Raw genomic sequence first — 12,405 nt, 5'->3', positions numbered from 1 at the left:
CTAAACATAAATTGTAGACCTATGTACCAGCTCCAATTCTTGTTTAGAACTCATGCCCTAATTCTCAACCAAACTCGAGTTATATCATCTCAAAATGACGCCTGTCAGCACTGTCAGGGTTTATGACTTAGAAATTTTTGCTAAGTGTTGAAAACAAGGAATTGATGATTCTTGTGAGCCTAATTCAAGCATGTTAGGAGCTAAACCAGTCTATGACCCAAAAATAAAAGTTGTTCCTTTTGCCAAAAACCACAACTTTGCTTTAATGACCACCTCCATGCAAAGTCTCTAGCACATAGTTCAAACTTGGTCAAACATGCTACATTTAAAAGTTGGCTTATTCATGAACTATGACTTAGTGACCACTTTAGCCCTAACCATGAATACCAAAGTTGTTCATAATAATCTTCTAAACATGTTTAAGCTATTTGTAAGGTCACCCACTCATTTCATGCATTGGTCACACATAGAGCTATCCAGGTCCACATGAATAGCATCACTTAAGTACTTGATTAGTCAAAAATGATCTTCATGAACATTGTTCCACTAGTCATCATAAGTGTAGCTAATATGTTTTAGTGACTCACATCCACAATTTACATGTATTCACTCATGATCATATGCATAGATACAAGGAGACATGAAATAACAAGCATGTTGCAAATGTTTCAATCAAATGTTTCAATTGTAAAAGCTTAAATATGAATGCTTGATGCTCATGCTCATGCAATGCAGTCAATTTATGCAAGGCTAACACCTAGGGTGTTACAACATAATTCTCCTACCTGTATAGCATCCAAAGCCATATCTCTAGTAGCTTGTGCTAATTCTGTAGAAATCCTCTGTATCTCTGCTTGGGGATCAGGCATAGAACTGCTACTGCTAGCACCATCATTTCTAGGGGCAAGTTGGTGACGAGGAACTCCTTTGGGTCCAGTGGACTTACGGGGCATCATCTTGGCACGAGCCATACTGTAGGAAACCAATTTAATCCAAGTAAAACCATTTGATCAAAGTCTAAAGAGCAGCTATGATGGATTACATTACCCAAACCAGTCTCACTACTTAACTCCAGACTAAGAGGTGAAGGAAGTAACGAGTGAATTAATAATGATGCATGAATCGTTCTTATGAACAAAAACATCAAAGTTTATAATGCACATATACAACATTTATTTTTATATAGGGCATAGTAAGATTACTACTCCACCACACAAGACCCTTTTAATCAAATAAGGAATGGTGAGAAAGAAATAAGATAAGTATGAAGCAATTTGGACCAAATTAGCAAGTTAAATTTAGTCATCCCAAATCATTTTGAAGTTTTTGTAAAACAATACAACAAAAACCTTGTAACGATTGCTCTGATACCATTCTATGGCAGAACCTCCTAAGTTATAGGGCCCACATGCACCTGTCACTATCTGACGACCTTTGACATCTATGCATATGTTTCCATTAACTTAAAAAGACTGTCGGGTGTCCTCAGGGAACCCCGAATCATCCATAATTTCTGAGCAAGATCACGTTACAGAGTTATTGCAGTATTACAACATTTATTCAAATATCAACACCAGAGTAAAAATAGCAGAAGTCTTATGATAACATAGTTTATAAACCAGTTATTTCAAACCTTACAAACTAAGTTCGATAATTATTACAAACCATAGTAGTAGTGGAGTGGCATAATTAACATATACATAACACACAAAATAAACATCCTGCCCAAGGATCACACATTTACTTCTCATCGTCAGAACGAACAATAGTCATGCAGCACGATCCAAAATAGATCTGCTCATGAGGCTCACCTGCAACAAGGGTCAACGAACCCTGAGTACAAAAGTACTCAACAAGACTTAACCGAATTAAAACTGAAAGAACTCAGGAATGCCGGCTCATGGGATTCAAGGTATGGCTTTAACAATAATCAAAGTTCTTTTGCGTAAATGCTCTTTTAACAAAATTTTTTATATAGAAAACTTCATAAAAATTATATACAAAGTTGACACGATCCGTGCTGAGATCATGAAACTTCATATCCAATACCTTCACAAGCCTTATTCGAGTTCCAGTTATTAATACTACGATGATGAACAATGAGTTGAGTCTCTATGACCGAGGAGCAACGACGATTTGAACCGATTAAAACCTAGCTGAGAATTCCAGACCACACGACATATGCAGGTCCCCGACCTACATATACCAACCTACCCTCGGATCCTCTAAACAAGAATCGAGCCCATGGCCACGTGGGTACACGCTATTCCCGCCATCTCTCCACTCCTAGTACGCGAGTAGCCATTCTCATACTAGAATTGCCAAGTTCAGGCTTACCGGAGTATGTGGTTAGTACTACAAATTCTCACCTCATGCAATTCAACAACGGACGTGCCTTAATCAACATAGGCGGAAAGAACCTGCTCACAAGACCTCCATGTCTTATGGCTCACATACACCGAGTCCGCCCGGTCTAGATTTATTACTCCACATTCCTGTATCACATGATAACATAAGTTAACCAAAATTCCATTTAAAGTTCGCAGGTGGCAGGTAATCAACCGACTTTCATTGTTCTAAGCATAGCTAAGCAAAACTAGGCCCATACGAATTTAAAACTAGTAATATGGTAAATATGGAATAACAAGGTTGTTAATGCACCAATTTGTTTTTCACTTGACTCCTAATCACTTAATGCAGTAAAGAGAAGCAAAAGCGAAATCAATTTGTAAAATACAAGGTAGGGTTGTATGCATCCGGGGCTTGATTTCATTGACGGAAAAGTCCGGTTCCTATGACGTTTCACAAGTATTCGATCCGACCTCAACAGACAGATTAACCTCTTCCACAACTTGATTAACTATCACGTGTTTGCCTTCGTTCACTACACATAGTAACAATGCCATATTTAACATGATGCGGGATACGAAACATGATGCTCGATGATGTATGCGAAAATTAACAATTCGAATACAACTTTCCTTCACGGTACAGTTGCAAGTCAATGAACTAAATCTTTTTCGTAACACACATATCAATTGCCAAGGATCATTATCAACTAATGACTCAAGGACATCACTCAATCAAAAATTCAAACAAAAACCTAATTCATTAAAGGTTACTATTTGCTTTTATGAATTAATTATTTAATTCAAAATTATGAAATAAATCAACTTTTTCTAATTGAGCTCAAAATTTTTACAAATGTTCATTACATAATGAGTAATTGGGAAAACAAATTTCATAATTTTTGGACAATTAAATAAGCCTAGAAAAATCATGGAAATCCATTTATTAATAAATTGAGCAAATTTTATCACATTCAAAAAGTACTGAAAAACATCATTTCATATTTTTCTTAAATACTATACATCACAGAGAAGTCACACAAAAATTTTCATAATTTTTGGAGCACTAAATAAATCTACACAAAAATTACAAAAACAGAGACTATTCATTCAAATATGAAAATAGAAAAATCCATTTGAACGCTGAGTCGCTGACAATAGGTCCCACCTGTCATCCCTAACCTCGCGTGTTTGACCACGACGGTGACGGCGCTGACCGACGTAAACTCGTCGACGGTGAGTCTAACGACGACGACCAAAGTACCAAAACGATCACCAAGACTAGGCGCATTGATTGACGTCCCTATCAGCACTGCTTACGGCCCTATACTAGCTCGACGTCAGCCATGGCGGACGCGGTGGCATGGCAACGCTACGCCGGCAGCATGCAACCGGTAGAGCTCAAACAAAGGATCCAGGAAGCACTAGTGGCTCACCCCGAACGCGTTGAAGCAAGGAGCGAGGTCAGAGAAGCAACGGAGAGGCGTGACGACGATCACGGTGATCACGACGGAGCAAAGATCGTTGGTGAGGAAGAACCGGCGACTGCAGTGGTCAAAATGAGCAACCAACTATGGATTAGGTACCACAGCATCGAAACGAAATGGAATCAACCAAAACCAGGGACGGAGATGCACCGTGGAGTTCTGGCCACGGAGAATCGTGCACGGCGGAGGAGTTGCCGGCCGCGAGGAAGAAGATGATGCAACTTGAGTTTTCGGTGAAGACAAGCCGAATTGGTGGGTTGGCTGGATGCGCAAGGAGTAAGTGAAGCTGGAACTAGCTTATCAGCGATGGTGGAGCACAACAACGATGGTGCAGGCTCGCCGGAGATGAGCAAGGTGACGGGAAAAAACAGAGCAAGAAGAAAGGGCAAAGACGACGGCGGCTCAGGCTATAAAGGGGGCCAAGAAGCTCGAGGAAGCTGCGCTGTGGCCTTCACCACGCCAGCACGATGCCAAAATGGCCACGACCGCGCCTAGAACGCCAAAGAAGGAAACGCCGGCAATGTAGCTTCGGCGATGGACACTGTTCACCAAAATTATAGATTTGCCATTCGCCAAATTTCACAAATTACTCCCAAATTTTCATAACAACTCAAAAATCTCCAAAAACAAAAGTTGTTCAAAATCAAAAGTTCTACAACTTTGCTTTTATAACCAACCCCTAATTCAGTCTACATTTTGAAATGATCTTTTAAATTCAAATAGGGGATATTTAGCGAATTACGCCTTTTTGAATTACTCCAAATTTTTCTAAACAACTTGAAAAACTCCAAAAATAAACTTTGTATAACTTGTCAAGCTCTAAACTTTTGCTTTAAGGCTCAACCCCAAAATATGCTTAGATTTTAAAATGGATTTTCAGGGTAGGATTTAAATACTGAAAATTAGGTTTTTCTGGAAAATTCAAATCCAAACCAAATTTGGACATGATTCAAACAATTCAATTCAACACTCATAACACAAATGTAAACTTGTTTTAGTGAATGCATATCAAAGTTTGCAATTTGACTAATTGCCTTGCAATGCATATGATGACATGTCATGTTTTTAATATTTAAACACCCGGGGTGTTACAACCTTCCAGGACACGGGCAGATGGCTCGTGGAGATCGTTGATGAAGATCCCGCTCGAGGATGGATCCTGCTTGGTGGCCAATTTTGTGAGAAAATTGGTGGCATCATTGTCCTTTCGTGGGACATGATCCAACTTGATTCCCTGGAATTTGTCCTCAAGCTTGCGCACCTCTTGGCAGTATGCCACCATGAGGGGGCTTTTGTAGGAGGACTCCTTCATGACCTGATCGATGACCAGCTCCAAGTCACCATGAACGTAGAGTCATGTAGCACCAAGTTTGATGGCAATACATAGTCCGGTGATGAGGGCCTCATACTCTGTGGCATTGTTTGAGGCTAAAAAGTGGAGGCAGATGGCATAGCGGAGCCTACTCCCATCTGGGGAGATCAAAACACTCCAGCCCCCGATCCGGGCGCCATGACGGACCCGTCAAAGTACATTGTCCAGTACTCATGGGTGATATCTAGGGTCAGTAGTTGGACCTCCATCCATTCGGCAACAAAATATGTGAGAGCTTGAGACTTAATGGCGGTATGGGGGATATACCTGATGTCATGGCCCATGAGTTTGAGTGCCCACTTGGAGATTCATCCCGCAGCATTGTGGTTGCGAACGATGTCTTCGAGCAGGTATGAAGTGACGACCGTGACTTCATGGTCAGTGAAGTAGTGCAGGAGCTTCTGGGTTGCAATCAGCACGGTGTATAGGAGCTTCTACACCTAGGGTACCAGACCTTGGGGTTGGTGAGTACCTCCCCAATGATGTATATGGGCCGCTGGACCTTAAGGTGGTGTCCCGGTTCCTTCCTTTTGATGACTAGGGCGGCGCTTACCACATGGTTGCTGGCCGCGATGTAGTGGAGGAGGGTTTCTCCTCGTTCAGGAGCGACGAGGATTGGGGCCAACATCAAGGATGCTTTGAGGCTCTCTAGAGCCTACTAAGCTTCCTTAGTCCAGATGAAGGCGTCCATCTTTTTAAGGAGCTTGTAGAGTGGCATCCCTCATTCACCAAGCTGAGAGATGAACTGGCTTAGAGCGGCCAGACAGCCGGTGAGCCTTTGCATGCCCTTGATGTTGCGTATGGGGCCCATGTTGGAAATGTCTATGATTTTTTTAGGGTTGGCCTCGATGCCGTGTTTGGACATAATGTATCCTAGTAGTTTCCCCTTTGGAACCCCAAAAACACATTTCTCAAGATTCAATCTAATATTGAACCTTCAAAGGTTCATGAACATTGCAGCCAAGTTTGCGATCAGGTCATAAGCTTGAGCTGTTTTGACCACTATGTCATCAACATAGACGACGATCGTTGGTCTTGGCCGCTCGGCTTGATCAGGCTGATCGAGCGGGTTGATTTGGTCAGCGAAGCATTGCTGCATGCACCTTTGGTAGGTGGCGCCAGTGTTTTTTAGGCCGAAAGGCATGTCATGTAGCAGTACGAACCATACGGGGTGATGAACGAGGTTGCGAGCTGATCAGACTCTTTCATCACGATCTAGTGATAGCCCGAGTAGGCATCTAGAAAGGAGAGGATCTCACAACCCGAGGTGGAGTCAACTATCTGGTCTATGCGTGGCAAAGGAAAGTGGTCCTTTGGATACGCTTTGTTGAGGCCAGTATAATCAATGCATATTCTCCATTTCCTGGTCTTCTTTTTAACAAGAATGGGATTAGCAAGCCAGTCAGAGTGGAATATCTCTCTGATAAATCTGGCTGCCAGGAGTTTAGCGATTTCTTCGCCTATGGCCCTACGCCTTTCATCGTGGAAACAACACAGGTGTTGCTTAGCGGGCTTTGAGCCCAGGATAAGGCGCAACTCGTGCTCGGTGATGTCCTATGGTATGCCTGGCATGTTGGATGGCTTCCATGCAAAGACATCGCGATTGGCATGTAGGAAATCGATGAGCTCGCATTCCTATTTGGCCGGGAGCTAGGTCCCGATCCGCACCATTTTGGTAGGGTCGATTCCCACTGCCTTGGTTTCCTCAAGCGGGCAGAAGGCCATTGAGGAGTGTGGTTTGTTGAAGTCTAGGACTGTCGGGGTCGATGACTCCCTAAGCCGTGGAAGCTCGAACGAGTTGATGACCACTATGGTGAGCTCAAAATGCTCGCGGTCACACATGAAGGCATACGAAAAGGCGCTGCTCACAGTGATGACGCCATTCGGTCCCAACATCTTCAACTTGAAGTAGGTGTAGTTGGGGATCATCATGAATTTGGCGTAGCATGGCCGCCCCAAGATGGTGTGGTAGGACCCTAGAAAGTCCACCACTTCGATGGTGAGGACCTTCGAGCGGAAGTTGGCTCGATTGCCAAACGTGATGGGCAGGTCAATTTGCCTGAGCGGGTATGCCTGCGCTCCTAGGATCACCCCATGGAAGGGAGAGCCCGCTAGTCAAATTTCTGATCGAGGGATGCACATGGCATTGAGGGTGTCGACTTAGAGGATGTTGAGGTCACTGTGTCGGTCCATCAGCACCTTGGTGAGGCGCTTCTTGCAGACGATGGGGTCAACGACATGCGGGTAACAGCTCAGTCATGTGATGTGGGAGGGATGGTCCCTCTGATTGAAGGTGATCGAAGATTCTGACTAGCTGAGGAAGGAGGGGATGGCCGTCTTGGCGGCGCTTGCCTCCCTATAGAGCACCTTGTGCTGGCGTTTGGACTAAATGGTGTCAGATCCACCAAAGATCATGATGCATTCCTCAGGGTCGGGGAAGCTATCTCTATCCTTGCCCACTGCACCTCCTTTCTTGGCTACCGTCTCTTTGCTGTCTCCTTCTTTTGGCCCACCGGCCTATCATAGGAAACATTTGAGGAGCTCGTAGTCCTTTTAGAGGTGCTTGAACGGGTAGGCATGGTTGGTGCACGTGCTATCCATGAGCTTGTTGAAGTGGTCAAGTAGTCCCTATTGGGGCAGCTTGTCCGTGCGATCAACCACGGCGACCAATGCGATGTTGTCTAATTAGCGCTGATCCTTTTTGTTCTTCTTGCACCTCTATGTGGAGGGGCCCTCATCTTGGTCCATGCGCTTGGCCTTGCCTTTGTCCTGGCCTCCATTGAAGACTGCTCCGACCGCCTCCTCGCCAGAGGCATGGTTAGTGGCAACGTTGAGCAGTTCACGGGTGGTACGGGGTTTTAGACAGCCAAGCTTGTGGATTAGGGACTCGTAGGTCATCCCAGAGAGGAATGCACTGATGACATCCGCATCGATGACATCAAGGAGGGAGTTGCATCGTTGGGAGAACCTATGGATGTAATCTCATAGGGACTCGCTGGGCTCCTGCTGGCAGCTCTTGAGGTCCTAGGAGTTTCCAGGGTGGACATATGTCCCCTAGAAATTTCCAACAAAGACCCTCTTGAGGTCTGTCCAGCTATGGATGCTGTCGTACAGGAGGAATTCAAGGCATGCCCGAACTTGTTCCCCCACACAGATGGGGGGATACTGAATGATGAAATAGTCATCTCCACCCCTCCAGCTCGATAGGTGAGTTGGAAATCTTTGAGCCAAATGCCAGTGTTTGTCTCCCCAGTGTACTTGGTGATGTTGGTGGGCGGTCGAAAGCACTATGGGAACGATGCTCTCCGGATACATTAGTTAAAGTCCCATGGTCCTAGGCCCGTAGGGCTAGGACTCTGGTCATCTGGCCGGTGACCATGCCCGGGGCACGTTTCACCGCTCCCCTCGATGGTTTGGCCAGGACCCACATTGCCTGTGCTCAACACCGCCCGGTGGATGTCATCATCATGCCAGGCTTGACGTCGATTGCTGATGATGCTATGAGCATCTTGGTGAGGACTAGGCCATCCGTGTACCGGTAGTTGGTGTAGAGCAGGCGCCAGGTCGGATTGCGGCACGGCCGCTGCCTCCCGAGTAGCACTTGGTGGCTATAGCAGCGAGCGGATGGAGCAATCTGTCTAGCACGTCCCCACTCCCCCGGTGGGGAGAGTGGGTGTGTGTTGGAGTCACAATGTGGAGCTTTCCACCTATTGAACGACGGTGGCATCTACCAGCACCCGTATGTTCCGGTAGAACGCCCGCTCCTAGGGGTCGATGGGCTCAGAAATGCCACATAGAAGCATTGCCGCAGCAGTGATGTTCTGGCTAGCCCGAGCGAACTATGGGGGATCATTCCCCTCATTCATGATGTCGTGTTGGACCTAGCGGGCGTGACCCCGGGCGCCACCCGCCGGGTCATGTGCATGGGGCACAACATGCTACACCGAGCGCGCCGGCGTAGGCGGTGGCTGGTTCTACCACCGTTGTCGCTGTTCCTCGGTGTGCTCTTACGCAAATGTGAGGGCCCCCACATGCGAGACCAGAGGGGTGTGAGCCTACATAGACTCCGCAACCACCAGCGGCTGTCCTAGAGCGTCCGCCATCGCGCACTCCTAGGACAAACGGTGGCTAGGTGCCACGTCGCCGATGCTGGAGCCATCGCTCTCACCCTCATCATCTGGGAGTTTGTGGAAGGTGGTAGGAGCATATCTTGCCATTCCTATGAATTTGGATGTGTGAGGGGATGGCGCCAGCGTCCTTCAGAGCCCCTGAGTGCACGCGTCCATGGGGGATGCGATGCCATAGGGGAACCGATCATACGGTGTTCGCGGTGCGGTCAATACGGTCCCTTCGAATAATCGGGGGAGATAGTAAATAGAGAGTATATAACAGTATGCATATTACTCACAGTGGGGTTTCAGCAGAGAGTTTGCTCAGAATGAAGCGCAGATGCCTCGTCGTTGAAGTCATCATGCGTCTCAGAGCCGATGGAGGGCGCCCCTCCGACGGTGCCAGAATGAGTGCCTCCTCATGGAGGTGTAGTACACTGAGCCGGTCGGCGACGAAGTTCAGGCTTCCAAAGAGGAAGGCCTAGGATGGCTTAAAGTCGGGTGGAACCCACATCCCAATAGGTGGGAGTGTGGGAAACTCCAGTGAGCCAAAGCGAGTAGTATTTCTTGAGCCCGCCATGGCAAAGGTGGTGGAAAAATGGGCCATTCAATGACCAAAAAGTGTTGAACGTACAACGTCTTCCCCGCGAACGGTGCCAACTGTCGGTGTAGAAAGTGACCAACACATAAATATTTATAGTTTTGCCGTACGTTGTGATCAGAGGTGGCCTAGCACTCAATGACATAGGATTTATACTAGTTTAGGAAACGTGCCCTACATCCAGTTTGAGTCAGTCGGTGACTTTATTCCTGAGCCTAGGTGCTCAAAGTTTGCAGTGGGGTTACAAACGAGAAGGAGAAAGATTGGGGGTACTAGAGGTCTGGTTGGACTCCGATTGGAAGGTCCAAGAGTGACAGGAGCCCCACTATGAGGTAAGTGTTTGAGCGTGTGCTCGTGGTTTGAACCTGGTGGTTCTGCTATTGTGTAGTAATGAACTTGATCGATCTGAATGAATCTGTCTATTGGAAGAGAGCACATCCCCTTTTATAGATGAAGGGGATGGCCTTACAAGTGAGAGGGAAGGAGTACATTTGCTGCTAAGTCTTTCTTCCCACGCCGGCGTGTACAAGATGATGGTAGGCGGCCACAACACTATTGGATGTCAGATGCATGTGGTTGGTTGTGTTGTCTTCTTTAGGTATGGTAGATGTCGGCGCCTGCCACACTGTTGATATTTGGAGGCATGCAAGGGGTTTTACCATGTTCACCTGGTATGGTAAATGCCAGTGCCCACAAAACTGTCGATGCCTAGAGGCATGTGGGGGGAGCTTCATAGTAAGGGAGTTAGTGGCGCCATACTATAGGGGAAAATGTCGGCGCCTACAACACTGCTTGGGTTTTGTCATGCTAGGGAGGTCATAGAGTACTGCCTAGCAGGTGCGTAGGGTACGGTCCTTGGTATTGTAGTTTGACTTGTGCGCCCTGCCTTACTTTCTCCGCCTGTTCTCTGGTCCTTACCGAGCGGGCGTCCCTGGTCGGTTAGTCCTAGTTAGCTCTGAATGTGCCTGATGGAGAAGATCAGTGAGCAGGGGTTTGGTGCATCCTTAATTGGAGACATGGGTCAAAGTCAGAAGTAGTGCTTTGGCCAGGCCTTCCAGTCAGAGAGGTCGTTCGGAGGTGGGCTAGAGACCAAAGCGAGCGCTCCGGTCGAAGAGGTGGGCCAGAGTCAGAAACGGGTGCCGTTCGTCCTTGGCTAGACCTTTCGGTTGGTGATTGGATCATCCTTCTGGCCTATTGTTTAGGTAATTTGGGCTGGCCCATGAGTTGCGTGCTTGTTTGCAACGTTGCTTGCTAGGCTGAGCCTTTGTTGGGAAGCCGGTCCATGAGGGACCCCGGGTTTATGAACCCAACCAGAACTATCTAGGAAAGAAGAGAATAGAGAAGGGGTCTGAGTGAATGGATAAAGGTAGTAGAGAAGAAAAATTAAATAAGTAGGCTTATGATGATAAGCGAGCCCTATTTGCCAATAGTGTGAAATGAAAAAAATGGTATTTACTCATTGTTGGGCTTTCAACCTCGAATATCATCACTTTCCCAAAAGCCAATTAACAAGTTTCTAACTAATGTACTGCAAATTGTCTTTCTTGTTCACGAGAGACTTCGCAATTAATAAACAAGGGAGAACCTTCATAGCCCTTTGGTGATGTCTAAAGAGCAGAGCCAAAGGTAAAAAGATGAAGTCGACAACGAAGGGCCAAAGGTGATTGGGCCACCTCGTAGAGAAGCAAAGCCAAGGGTGAGCGAAACAAAGCTAGCATGGGTCATGCCCATAAAGACCTATGCCGATGACCCGTCTCATCCTGCGAAGCCTGTTGGATGAAGTAGAAATGCTGGTCCGACTATGTAATGACTAGACTGCCCTTTTGATTAGAGAAGGTCTAATTTTGATGTAATGGCAGATTCATTGGTAAAATGGGGATAGTAATAGGATTGACAATGACTCCACCCCCTATAAGTACTCCCTGGCATGTACTTTTGTCAGACATGAAAATTTTATCCAATAGAGCTAAATCCACTCTCTGATGCTTGTGTGATTGTTTCACCAACACTCATATAACCAATAGCAATTGTAGTTCTCAAATAAGAAAGCGTGCTAATTTATATTGCCCCAATATTTCATTAATGATAAAAATTTGAAGTCCAAACACACAATAGACAAATGAAAACTAGCGACCACTAAAAACATAAAAGCTTACTCCGTAGTGTAGGTTGTTATATCTATATCTATATATCTATATCTATATCTATATCTATATCTATATCTATATCTATATCTATATCTATATCTATATCTATATCTATATCTATATCTATATCTATATCTATATCTATATCTATATCTATACCTTAATATTAAAGAGCAAAGAGTTTCTATCATCTCATTCTTTTTTACTTTTCAAACTATCTTTGTGCCCTTCATGTGAGGGTCCGGTGCCTCAGCCTAGCTAAACCGTGTGTCATCCACTTGATCGACCCACTTAGCCTAAACCGACACCAAGGATCCTTAGGAGAGTGCCATGTGCACCTC

Source organism: Miscanthus floridulus, chromosome 17 (genome assembly GCF_019320115.1).
Source record: "Miscanthus floridulus cultivar M001 chromosome 17, ASM1932011v1, whole genome shotgun sequence".
Taxonomy (NCBI): domain Eukaryota; kingdom Viridiplantae; phylum Streptophyta; class Magnoliopsida; order Poales; family Poaceae; genus Miscanthus; species Miscanthus floridulus.
The sequence above is the reverse complement of the archived record's forward strand: the minus strand, read 5'-3'. Positions refer to the sequence as shown.